The 12,335-nt window shown below is 38.6% G+C and overlaps 1 protein-coding gene across 6 annotated transcripts in view; it reads left to right on the top strand.

Annotated features, from left to right (window-relative positions):
* Positions 1–10,385: 10,385 nt before the first annotated feature.
* Positions 10,386–12,335, top strand: part of LOC118388042 (ras-specific guanine nucleotide-releasing factor RalGPS1) — a 319,864-nt gene continuing 317,914 nt past the window's right edge. For 5 of the 6 annotated variants that reach the window (XM_052525026.1, XM_052525027.1, XM_052525028.1 and 2 more), the window contains exon 1: positions 10,387–10,757. The gene's annotated coding sequence lies outside the window, so the exon portion shown is untranslated. Of the gene's footprint in view, positions 10,758–12,335 lie in introns of all 6 variants that reach the window. The other variant, XM_052525029.1, reaches the window with a different exon arrangement.

Genomic DNA, 12,335 nt, shown 5'->3' with positions numbered 1-12,335 from the left:
TGTAACGGATCACTAAGTAATGTAACAAATCACTAAGTAATGTAACAAATCACTAACTAATGTAACGGATCACTAACTAATGTAACACACTAATGTAACGGATCACTAACTAATGTAACGAATCACTAACTAATGTAACGGATCACCAACTAATGTAACGAATCACCAACTAATGTAACAGACCACTAAGTAATGTAAAGAATCACTAACTAATGTAACAGACCACTAACTAATGTAAAGAATCACTAACTAATGTAACAGACCACTAACTAATGTAACGGATCACTAACTAATGTAACGAATCACTAACTAATGTAACGGATCACTAACTAATGTAACGGATCACTAACTAATGTAACGAATCACTAACTAATGTAACGGATCACTAACTAATGTAACGAATCACTAACTAATGTAACGGATCACTAACTAATGTAACGAATCACTAACTAATGTAACGGATCACTAACTAATGTAACGAATCACTAACTAATGTAACGGATCACTAACTAATGTAACGAATCACCAACTAATGTAACGAATCACTAACTAATGTAACGAATCACTAACTAATGTAACAGACCACTAACTAATGTAACAAATCACTAACTAATGTAACGAATCACTAACTAATGTAACGAATCACTAACTAATGTAACGGATCACTAACTAATGTAACAAATCACTAAGTAATGTAACAAATCACCAACTAATGTAACGAATCACTAACTAATGTAACGGATCACTAACTAATGTAACAGACCACTAAGTAATGTAACAAATCACCAACTAATGTAACGAATCACTAACTAATGTAACGGATCACTAACTAATGTAACAGACCACTAAGTAATGTAACAAATCACCAACTAATGTAACGAATCACTAACTAATGTAACAGACCACTAAGTAATGTAAAGAATCACTAATTAATGTAACGGATCACTAAGTAATGTAACGGATCACTAACTAATGTAACAAATCACCAACTAATGTAACGAATCACTAACTAATGTAACAGACCACTAAGTAATGTAAAGAATCACTAATTAATGTAACGGATCACTAAGTAATGTAACGGATCACTAACTAATGTAACAAATTGCTAACTAATGTAACAAATCACCAACTAATGTAACGAATCACTAACTAATGTAACAGACCAGTAAGTAATGTAAAGAATCACTAATTAATGTAACGGATCACTAAGTAATGTAACGGATCACTAACTAATGTAACAAATTGCTAACTAATGTAACAAATCACCAACTAATGTAACGAATCACTAACTAATGTAACAGACCACTAAGTAATGTAAAGAATCACTAATTAATAATTAATGTAACGGATCACTAAGTAATGTAACGGATCACTAACTAATGTAACAAATTGCTAACTAATGTAACAAATCACCAACTAATGTAACAGATCACTAACTAATGTAACGGATCACTAACTAATGTAACGGATCACTAACTAATGTAACGGATCACTAACTAATGTAACGGATCACTAACTAATGTAACAGATCACTAACTAATGTAACGGATCACTAACTAATGTAACAGATCACTAACTAATGTAACGGATCACTAACTAATGTAACGGATCACTAACTAATGTAACGGATCACTAACTAATGTAACGGATGACTAAGTAATGTAACGGATCACTAACTAATGTAACGGATCACTAACTAATGTAACGGATCACTAACTAATGTAACGGATCACTAAGTAATGTAACGGATCACTAAGTAATGTAACGGATCACTAACTAATGTAACGGATCACTAACTAATGTAACGGATCACTAACTAATGTAACGGATCACTAACTAATGTAACGGATCACTAACTAATGTAACGGATCACTAAGTAATGTAACGGATCACTAACTAATGTAACGGATCACTAACTAATGTAACGGATCACTAACTAATGTAACAGATCACTCACTCTCTTTCACTTCTCATGTGTGCTGAGTCTCAGGTTCCATATATTGACCACTAGAAGAAGCCATATACCTTTACGTCCTCAAGGACTGCTCTGAAACAGGGGGTCAAGGGCAGAAGCGCCAGAATACATTTTGCCCTTTAGATCACAATGAATAAGATGAACTGGACTAGACCTGATCCTCGATCAGCACTCCTATTATGAGATACTTAATACATACAGTACCAGTCAAAAGTTTGGACACACCTACTCATTCAAGTTTTTGTTTTACTATTTTCTACATTGTAAAATAATAGTGAGACATCAAAGCTATGAAATAACACATATGTAATCAAGTAGTAACCAAAATAAAGTTAAACAAATCGAAATATATTTTAATGTTGAGATTCTTCAAAGTAGCCGTCTTTTGCCTTGATGACAGCTTTGCACACTTTTGGCATTCTCTCAACCAACTTAACCTGGAATGCTTTTCCAATAGTCTTGAAGGAGTTCCCACATATGCTGAGCACTCATTGGCTACTTTTCCTTCACCCTGCGGTCCAACTCATCCCAAACCATCTCAACTGAGTTGAGGTCAGGTCATTGTGGAGGCCAGGTCATCTGATACAGCACTCCATCCCTCTCCTGCTTAGTCAAATAGCCCTTACACAGCCTGGAGATGTGTTTTGGGTCATTGTCCTGTTGAAAAACAAATGATAGTCCCACTAAGCACAAACCAGATGGTATGGCGTATCGCTGCAGAATGCTGTGGTAGCCATGCTGGTTACGTGTGCCTTGAATTCTAAATAAATCACTGTCAGTGTCACCAGCAAAGCACCCCCACACAATCACATCACCGCCTCCATGCTTCACGGTGGGAATCACACATACAGAGATAATCTGTTCATCTACTCTGCGTCTCACAAAGACATGGCGCCTGGAACTAAAAATCTCAAATTTGGACTCATCAGACCAAAGGACAGATTTCCACCAGTCTAATGTCTTGGCTCAAGCAAGTCTCTTCTTCTAATTGGTGTCCTTTAGTAGTGGTTTCTATGCAGCAATCCAACCACGAAGGCCTGATTCACTCAGTCTCCTCTGAACAGTTGATGTTGAGATGTGTCTCTTACTTGAACTCTGAAGCATTTATTTGAGCTACAATTTATGAGGCTGGTAACTCTAATGAACGTATCCTCTGCAGCAGAGGTAACTCTGGGTCTTCCTTTCCTGTGGTGGTCTTCATGAGAGCCTGTTTTATCATTGCGCTTGATGGTTTTTGCAACTGCATTTGAAGAAACTTTCAAAGTTCTTGAGATTTTCCGGATTGACTGACCTTCATGTCTTAAAGTAATGATGGACTGTTGTTTCTCTTTACTTATTTGAGCTGTTCTTGCCATAATATTGATTTGGTATTTTACCAGTAAGGGCTATCGTTTCTATACCACCCATACTTTGTCACAATACAACTGATTGGCTCAAACGCATTAAGAAGGAAAGAAATTCCACAAATGAACTTTTAACAAGGCACACCTGTTAATTGAAATGCATTCCAGGTGACTACCTCATGAAGCTGGTTGAGAGAATGCCAAGAATGTGCATAGCTGTTTTAACACATTTTGGTTACTACATGATTCCATGTGTGTTATTCCATAGTTTTGATGTCTTCACTATTATTCTACAATGTAGAAAAACCCTTGAGTGAGTCGGTGTGTCCTAACATTTGACTGGTACTGTATGTCCATTGGCCATAGTGCCCATCTCAAGCAGCTCTTTGTGTGTATGTCTCTTCATTGCAGTGCATCCAACACCAGCCAGATCTTGTTTATATTTGAGTAAGCCTAATTTAAATAGCATTTAAATCCCAACTAGAGGATCATGGGTAAAGCAAGGTAGAGAAGGGTAGAAGGCTGAACAGAAGATTCCCGCATTTTACCAGCAGAGGGCACAACTAGTCCAATGCATGGTAGGCTATGGTATAGCACGGGCTTCAAAACGGCAAAGGTTTCTACGTATCTATATCCAACTGTCTGTGACCGATTTATGTAGGTTGAATCGGGATCAACTAAAAACAACAACGTCCAGCAGCCAACAGCTGAGACTCAAACCTGATTGGATGTGTTGTAGACCTAGGCCCTTGTCCAATTACATTAGATACACTCGCCATTCTTTGAAGTGACCCAAAACACGTATGCCGAAAGTCATACCACAGCGCCTATCTTAAGACACTCTGGATTCCTGCTGTCTGATCTGACGGGAACCTGATGGATTAAAACAAAACTAAATTTAAACTAGGCAAGTCAGTTAAGAACTAATTCTTATTTACAATAACGGCCAAGGAACAGTGGGTTAATTGCCTTGTTCAGGGGCATCGGATTCGATCTAGCAACCTTTCGGTTACTGGCCCAACGGCAGGTAGAAATGTAGACTTTACCGGAATGCTAACAGAACTACCATAGTAATGCTGCTAATACACAAGAGTAGTAATAGCTTGTGGACAGTGGGCTGTAATAATCAGTCAAGGTAATTGGTCAACAAAATGTCTAACGTAGGGATGGTTATCTTCTATGTTCAACATGTTAAAGACGCAACACAGTGTTTGTTATAAATATAAGCAGTAGATACATCAGGATTTTGGATAATGTAAAAGAAATACATATTATGGGCACCATAGAGATTAAATAAATGTCCTTTGATGAGGACATTGTTTAAGTTTAAGTTTATTTTATTTTTACAGGGATATTGCACATTAATCAACATTTCAGTAAAAGTGCCGGTTTTAGCCAGCAGGCTAATTTTCAACCACAGTCCCTGGGAAGGTTATTAAAAAACAATTACAATATAGACAATCATTGAGCAGTGAGCACACGCAGAGCAACATAGGACAAGCAAGACGTAGCATACAGACAGAGAAACATAGAACAAGCAAGACGTAGCATACAGACAGAGCAACATAGAACAAGCAAGACGTAGCATACAGACAGAGCAACAGAACAAGCAAGACATAACATACAGACAGAGAAACATAGAACAAGTAAGACGTAGCATACAGACAGAGAAACATAGAACAAGCAAGACGTAGCATACAGACAGAGAAACATAGAACAAGCAAGACGTAGCATACAGACAGAGAAACATAGAACAAGCAAGACGTAGCATACAGACAGAGCAACATAGGACAAGCAAGACGTAGCATACAGACAGAGAAACATAGAACAAGCAAGACGTAGCATACAGACAGAGAAACATAGAACAAGTAAGACGTAGCATACAGACAGAGAAACATAGAACAAGTAAGACGTAGCATACAGACAGAGAAACATAGAACAAGCAAGACGTAGCATACAGACAGAGCAACATAGGACAAGCAAGACGTAGCATACAGACAGAGAAACATAGAACAAGTAAGACATAACATACAGACAGAGCAACATAGGACAAAAAGCAGCAAGACAAAATTCATAAAAGCAACAAAGTGTTTCCACACCTCACGAGCTACAGACAACAGACACCATTGAAAGCGGCAATACACAGCTAGGGACCATGTTCACAAATCTGATTTAGCCATGTCTTCAAGCATTTTGTGAAAGTGTGATAGGTGGTGCAGTTATGTGTCTCTGATGGCAGTGTATTCCAGACATGGGAAGCTCTCACAGAGAAAACTGATTTACTAAAGGTGTCCTTAAGGGAACTATACAGTCACCTCTCATGGCAGACCTTGTGGATCTGCTGCCATATGTTTGGGTTTTCTGTTTAACAAAACTACTGAGTGGAGGGGGAGCCAGGCCATTTAGGATCTTGAATACAAGACATGCGTCGGTGTATTGCACAAGATTTTCCAAACTCAGGAGCTCATGTTTTCTGAGGATGTAACAGTGATGATGGCTATTGAGCTTCCTATCAAGCACTTTGAGAGCCTGTTTGTAGACAGACTGAATAGGTTTTAATGTTGTACAGCAAGCTTGGGGCCAACTAGTCAAGCAGTATGTTAAGTGGGGGAGTATCATAGATTTGAAGTACAGTTTTGCTACATCTGTTGTCAAACAATTTCATATAAATCTGCTATTAGCTAGGTTGAATTTGGTTATCTGAATGACCTTTTTCACATGCTTTTTAAAAGAGAGGTTGGAATCAATTATGATGCCACGGTACTTACAATCAGATACCACCTGGAGCTTCTCCCCTGACACATAGACATTTGGCTCAGTAGCATCTGTTGTCCTCTTTGTAAAGAACATGCAAACAGTTTTTTTCACATTGAGATGCAAACACGAGTCACTGAGCCACTTTGTAACCTGGACCATTACAGTAGTGAGTTCTTGTGCAGCTTGTTGTTTGCTCTTTGCATGCACATATATCACTGTATCATCTGCATACATTTGAACTTCAGACCCAGTACAGACAGAAGACAGGTCATTCATGTACAGGCTGAACAGGAGGGGCCCCAGTATTGACCCTTGGGGCACGCCCACATCATAGCTAAGAGTGGGCGACAGCTCATTGCTCACTCTGCCACACTGAGTTCTGCCTTCAATGTATAGTTTCATCCATCTCAAGGCATCGGGGGAAAGTTGAACTTGGACAATTTTGTGATGAGAATCTCATGGTTAACAGTATCAAAAGCCTTCCTTAGGTCCAGAAATATTTTTTTTTTTTTTTTTTCACTCCAAATGAATGCCAAAACTTTCTGCAAATACATTCCAATATTCCAATAAAAAATAGTTACTTCAAATGTTTAAAGTAATTGACATACCCTAAATAGTATTTGAATGGTCTGTAAATTAGATTATAGAATGTTGGCTAATAATGACACTGATGGTGGAATTATGTGCTTCTCATTTATGATCATAGTGTATATGTTGCTGCTGTTATTGCAGTAGCCACAGATTTTCAAACTACTTGACTACACAAATAAATTGTCGGATAAGGTTCAATCTCTGTGGCACTGGCGCGTTATCTGAGAACGAAGATGATGACATGACCGATTGCACCTGCGCATTTACAGGTTATTTGCATAAGTTGAAAGCTATTGTGTAGGCTATATTGAATGAAATACAATAAAAAAAATATATATATATATGTTATTGGATTTACTCAATAGAGTCTGCTAAACTTAAATTGGTCTCTTGTGCTGGGCAATGGGTTTAATATAGCTGACTCCTTACTCAACTTGGCAATGGGTTTAATACAGAATGCTGGTGACTCGTGACCCCACCCCCTCCATTCACTGGAATGCAATACATGGTATATGGAATTCTTACTGTCTTGTAGGGAGGGAACTTATCTACCTGTCTGAGCTAAAGTGGGGTGGGAAATATTCAGTCTCTACTAACCAGATATAGTTAGTTTTGGATGGGGACAGTGTCGTACACATCCAGCAACGTAGCTTTATGTGACCTGGTACTCTCCATGGTCCTGAAATCAATACACACTCAACTCAAATAATGACCTGGTACTCTCCATGGTCCTGAAATCAATACACACTCAACTCAAATAATGACCTGGTACTCTCCATGGTCCTGAAATCAATACACACTCAACTCAAATAATGACCTGGTACTATCCATGGTCCTGAAATCAATACACACTCAACTAATGACCTGTAGCTCAGTTGGTAGAGCATGGCGCTTGTAACGCCAGGGTAGTGGGTTCGATTCCCGACCACCCATATGTAGAATGTATGCACACATGACTGTAAGTCGCTTTGGATAAAAGCGTCTGCTAAATGGCATATATTATTATTATTATTATACTATTCATGGTCCTGAAATCAATACACACTCAACTCAACTCAAATAATGACCTGGTACTCTCCATGGTCCTGAAATCAATACACACTCAACTCAAATAATGACCTGGTACTATCCATGGTCCTGAAATCAATACACACTCAACTCAACTCAAATAATGACCTGATACTATCCATGGTCCTGAAATCAATACACACTCAACTCAACTAATGACCTGATACTATCCATGGTCCTGAAATCAATACACACTCAAATAATGACCTGATACTATTCATGGTCCTGGAAATCAATACACACTCAACTCAACTAATGACCTGATACTATCCATGGTCCTGAAATGAAATACACACTCAACTCAAATAATGACCTGATACTATCCATGGTCCTGAAATCAATACACACTCAAATAATGACCTGATACTATCCATGGGCCTGAAATCAATACACACTCAACTCAAATAAAATAATGACCTGATACTATCCATGGTCCTGAAATCAACATACACACTCAACTCAAATAATGACCTGGTACTCTCCATGGTCCTGAAATCAATACACACTCAACTCAAATAATGACCTGGTACTCTCCATGGTCCTGAAATCAATACACACTCAACTCAAATAATGACCTGGTACTATCCATGGTCCTGAAATCAATACACACTCAACTCAACTAATGACCTGGTACTCTCCATGGTCCTGAAATCAATACACACTCAACTCAAATAATGACCTGGTACTATCCATGGTCCTGAAATCAATACACACTCAACTCAACTCAAATAATGACCTGATACTATTAATGGTCCTGAAATCAATACACACTCAACTCAAATAAAATAATGACCTGGTACTATTAATGGTCCTGAAATCAATACACACTCAACTCAAATAATGACCTGATACTATTAATGGTCCTGAAATCAATACACTCAACTCAACTCAAATAATGACCTGGTACTATCCATGGTCCTGAAATCAATACACACTCAACTAATGACCTGTAGCTCAGTTGGTAGAGCATGGCGCTTGTAACGCCAGGGTAGTGGGTTCGATTCCATGGGACCACCCAAATATGTAGAATGTATGCACACATGACTGTAAGTCGCTTTGGATAAAAGCGTCTGCTAAATGGCATATATTATTATTATTATTATACTATTCATGGTCCTGAAATCAATACACACTCAACTCAACTCAAATAATGACCTGATACTATCCATGGTCCTGAAATCAATACACACTCAACTCAAATAATGACCTGGTACTATCCATGGTCCTGAAATCAATACACACTCAACTCAACTCAAATAATGACCTGATACTATCCATGGTCCTGAAATCAATACACACTCAACTCAACTAATGACCTGATACTATCCATGGTCCTGAAATCAATACACACTCAAATAATGACCTGATACTATTCATGGTCCTGAAATCAATACACACTCAACTCAACTAATGACCTGATACTATCCATGGTCCTGAAATCAATACACACTCAACTCAAATAATGACCTGATACTATCCATGGTCCTGAAATCAATACACACTCAAATAATGACCTGATACTATCCATGGGCCTGAAATCAATACACACTCAACTCAAAAAACATGAAGCAAAACTTTATTTTTAATCTAATTGAATTTATTTACAAGTTAAACGTAATGAATATTAACCAGGCTATTAGGACACAGTGTAACCTTTGCTTACAAAGGCATTTTCTGTAGAGTTTAAAAATGTATTAGGTAGTAATTTTCTCTCTGATAACTCATATAAAACATATTTTTACATGTGATTGTGATAAAGTATTCCCAATTCCCTTCTTATAATACTACTTTAGAGAGTAAGTCAATGAGAACTTCTAATATTATCCAAGAATAAGTTACCTTAACAACTCTACCCACATGTATAAATTACCTCAATTAACTCGACGAACCGGTGCCCCCCCGCACATTGACTAATAAAGTTTGATTAGATTAAATAAGATAAAGGCCAATAATGGCTTGTATTTCCTCACAAAATTACAATTTGGAGAGATGGGATATATGATCCATGAATCAGTCCTTTGGATTAATTGCGACCAAGGTGGGTTTATGAAAACCGTTGGAAAGTTATGTATAATTGGGTTGATATAACAAGATTTTACTAGGATACTGCCTTTCAACGTGTTTTCAATGTGTGAAGGTACCCCATCACAATACCATTAGGTCGATAAACAGGTATGTCAGGACATAATTGTTTCTTTAAAGCAGTTGGCTTCTCAACTAATCAATTGGTAATTGTCTCTTTCGTCAGGTCAAGGCAAGAGTGCATGGAAGTCTAGTATGGAATAGCATTTTTTTTCACATTGGAAGCAATGTCTATTACAGAGTATGTGGGGGCAGAATGAAAAGCCAGCAGCAGGCCTTGTGACACAGTCCCCCTCCAAAACTAACCATATTTGGTTAGTAAAGACCCTACTAAGTATTTCCCACCCCACTTTAGCTAAGAGCTAGAAAAGTTTTTCATGTTTTTAAAACCATATTTTGTATTTGTTTTCATAAATCACTTATTGCCTTTTCTTGTTGGCACAATAAAAGTAGCCATTGAATATATATCTTTTGAATGAGCAATCCACATCGCAAAGTTTTGAAATGCAGGCTTTTATTTTGAAGGTTTGCTCATTACCATATACACGTGACGTCATCCTTTGTGCTGCTAGCAGAAAAACGAGTCTTTGCCGTCAGGTTAAGTGCACCTACCTGACACTTCCTGCTGTCGTCGTTATGGGTTTTTCCTTTCATGCGCGTGGATGACGTTTCTTACATATATATCACTGCCATGTTTGTATGCCTTCATCAGATGTATTCAATTAGAATTTCCACGTCCTCCGGCTGAAGCGCTGCGACCTTGGGTATTAACTCACATTTGGAGGAATATTGGTTGCGGGGTAGTTTAGCCTGCATACGATAGGCCTACTACAAAGATTGGATTGTGATTTGGTGGTTGGAGTTTTTATTTTCGTTTACGCTACCCAGTTGATACAGCAGTGAGACGCAACAGCGAGGGACTGACCCTCCTATTTGTAGAGGTAAGCAACACCTAGGCTACTGTATTTTTGGTTTTCATTTTATTTCGAGCGTGTATCCTTTAATAAAAACACATTTTTTTTCTGTGCTCTATCGACTATCATGAACGCGGTGGCATAGAATGTTTACGTCATGACGAGTGCTTGTACAGGGTAAAGGTGATCTGAACGAGAAAGTGGGTGTACATTTGGCCGTCTCGTACGCATACAAATCTGGGCTAGGTCTATGCGACACTTTCTGCGTTGTCCTCGTGACTTTTGTTAACGAGATTTATTTGGCCTATTTTGACGACATTGAATGTGTCAACAGTGTCTCTCCACTGTCTCGCATGTAGGCTACAATTGGCAATGCAACGTAAAGATTAATGTGTTCAGGCTACTAATTTATCAAGTGTATTCATTTACGAACCAGTAATTCTGTAACCCTTTCTGCACTTTCCCGGCAGCCTTGTTAAGAGGTTTGCTACATCAGCAGTTATAACATATAATTTGACTTATAAATGAATCTACCCATTGACTATTGAAGAATATTACTTTATGCCTCATGAACCTAAACTGTTGTACCCCATCAGAACCGAAAATGTAAGATTGTTTTACAACAGTGTTTGTAAACAATGTAAACACACGCTATTATAGCCTCAACATGGTTCAAACTATAATTTAGATATCATGGATGGTCAGTCCTTGCATCCATGGCTCTGTCTATGAATTTGAATAATTACATTTCTCCAGCGCCCTCCATCTGATTTTTACAGGAAGTGGTGGGGAGTAGGCTGCACTTTTTTTATTCAACCTCTGATTGGCCCTTTTTTAATTAAGCAGTAAATATAAAAATATATTACCAACAGCCATTTTATAATTCCATTTTATACCAGACTACCCGACCTAGGCAACATTTGGATGCCCCTATTATTCTAAGAGGCAAAGTCCGCAATCTGTTCTCAATTTATTATCATGCAGCAAATCTTTAAAACATGTTGATCAAGTTGTTGGCATCTGAGTTTTATGGGTCCATATTGAACGTTGCTTCTGGAGCCTTCTGTTGGACCATAGCCTGGCTACCCCGACTCACCTCACCACTAGTGGAATAGTCACTAGTACCCCTACTCACCTCACCACTAGTGGAATATCCACTAGTACCCCGACTCACCTCACCACTAGTGGAATAGCCACTAGTACCCCTACTCACCTCAACACTAGTGGAATAGCCACTAGTACCCCTACTCACCTCACCACTAGTGGAATAGCCACTAGTACCCCTACTCACCTCACCACTAGTGGAATAGCCACTAGTACCCCGACTCACCTCACCACTAGTGGAATAGCCACTAGTACCCCGACTCACCTCACCACTAGTGGAATAGCCACTAGTACCCCGACTCACCTCACCACTAGTGGAATAGCCACTAGTACCCCGACTCACCTCACCACTAGTGGAATAGCCAGTAGTACCCCGACTCACCTCACCACTAGTGGAATAGCCACTAGTACCCGACTCACCTCACCACTAGTGGAATAGCCACTAGTGGAATAGCCAGTACCGACTCACCTCACCACTAGTGGAATAGCCAGTAGTACCCC

Source organism: Oncorhynchus keta, chromosome 9, assembly GCF_023373465.1.
Source record: "Oncorhynchus keta strain PuntledgeMale-10-30-2019 chromosome 9, Oket_V2, whole genome shotgun sequence".
Taxonomy (NCBI): Eukaryota; Metazoa; Chordata; class Actinopteri; order Salmoniformes; family Salmonidae; genus Oncorhynchus; species Oncorhynchus keta.
Note: the sequence above shows the minus strand (reverse complement) of the source record. Positions and strands in the feature narration are given on the sequence as shown.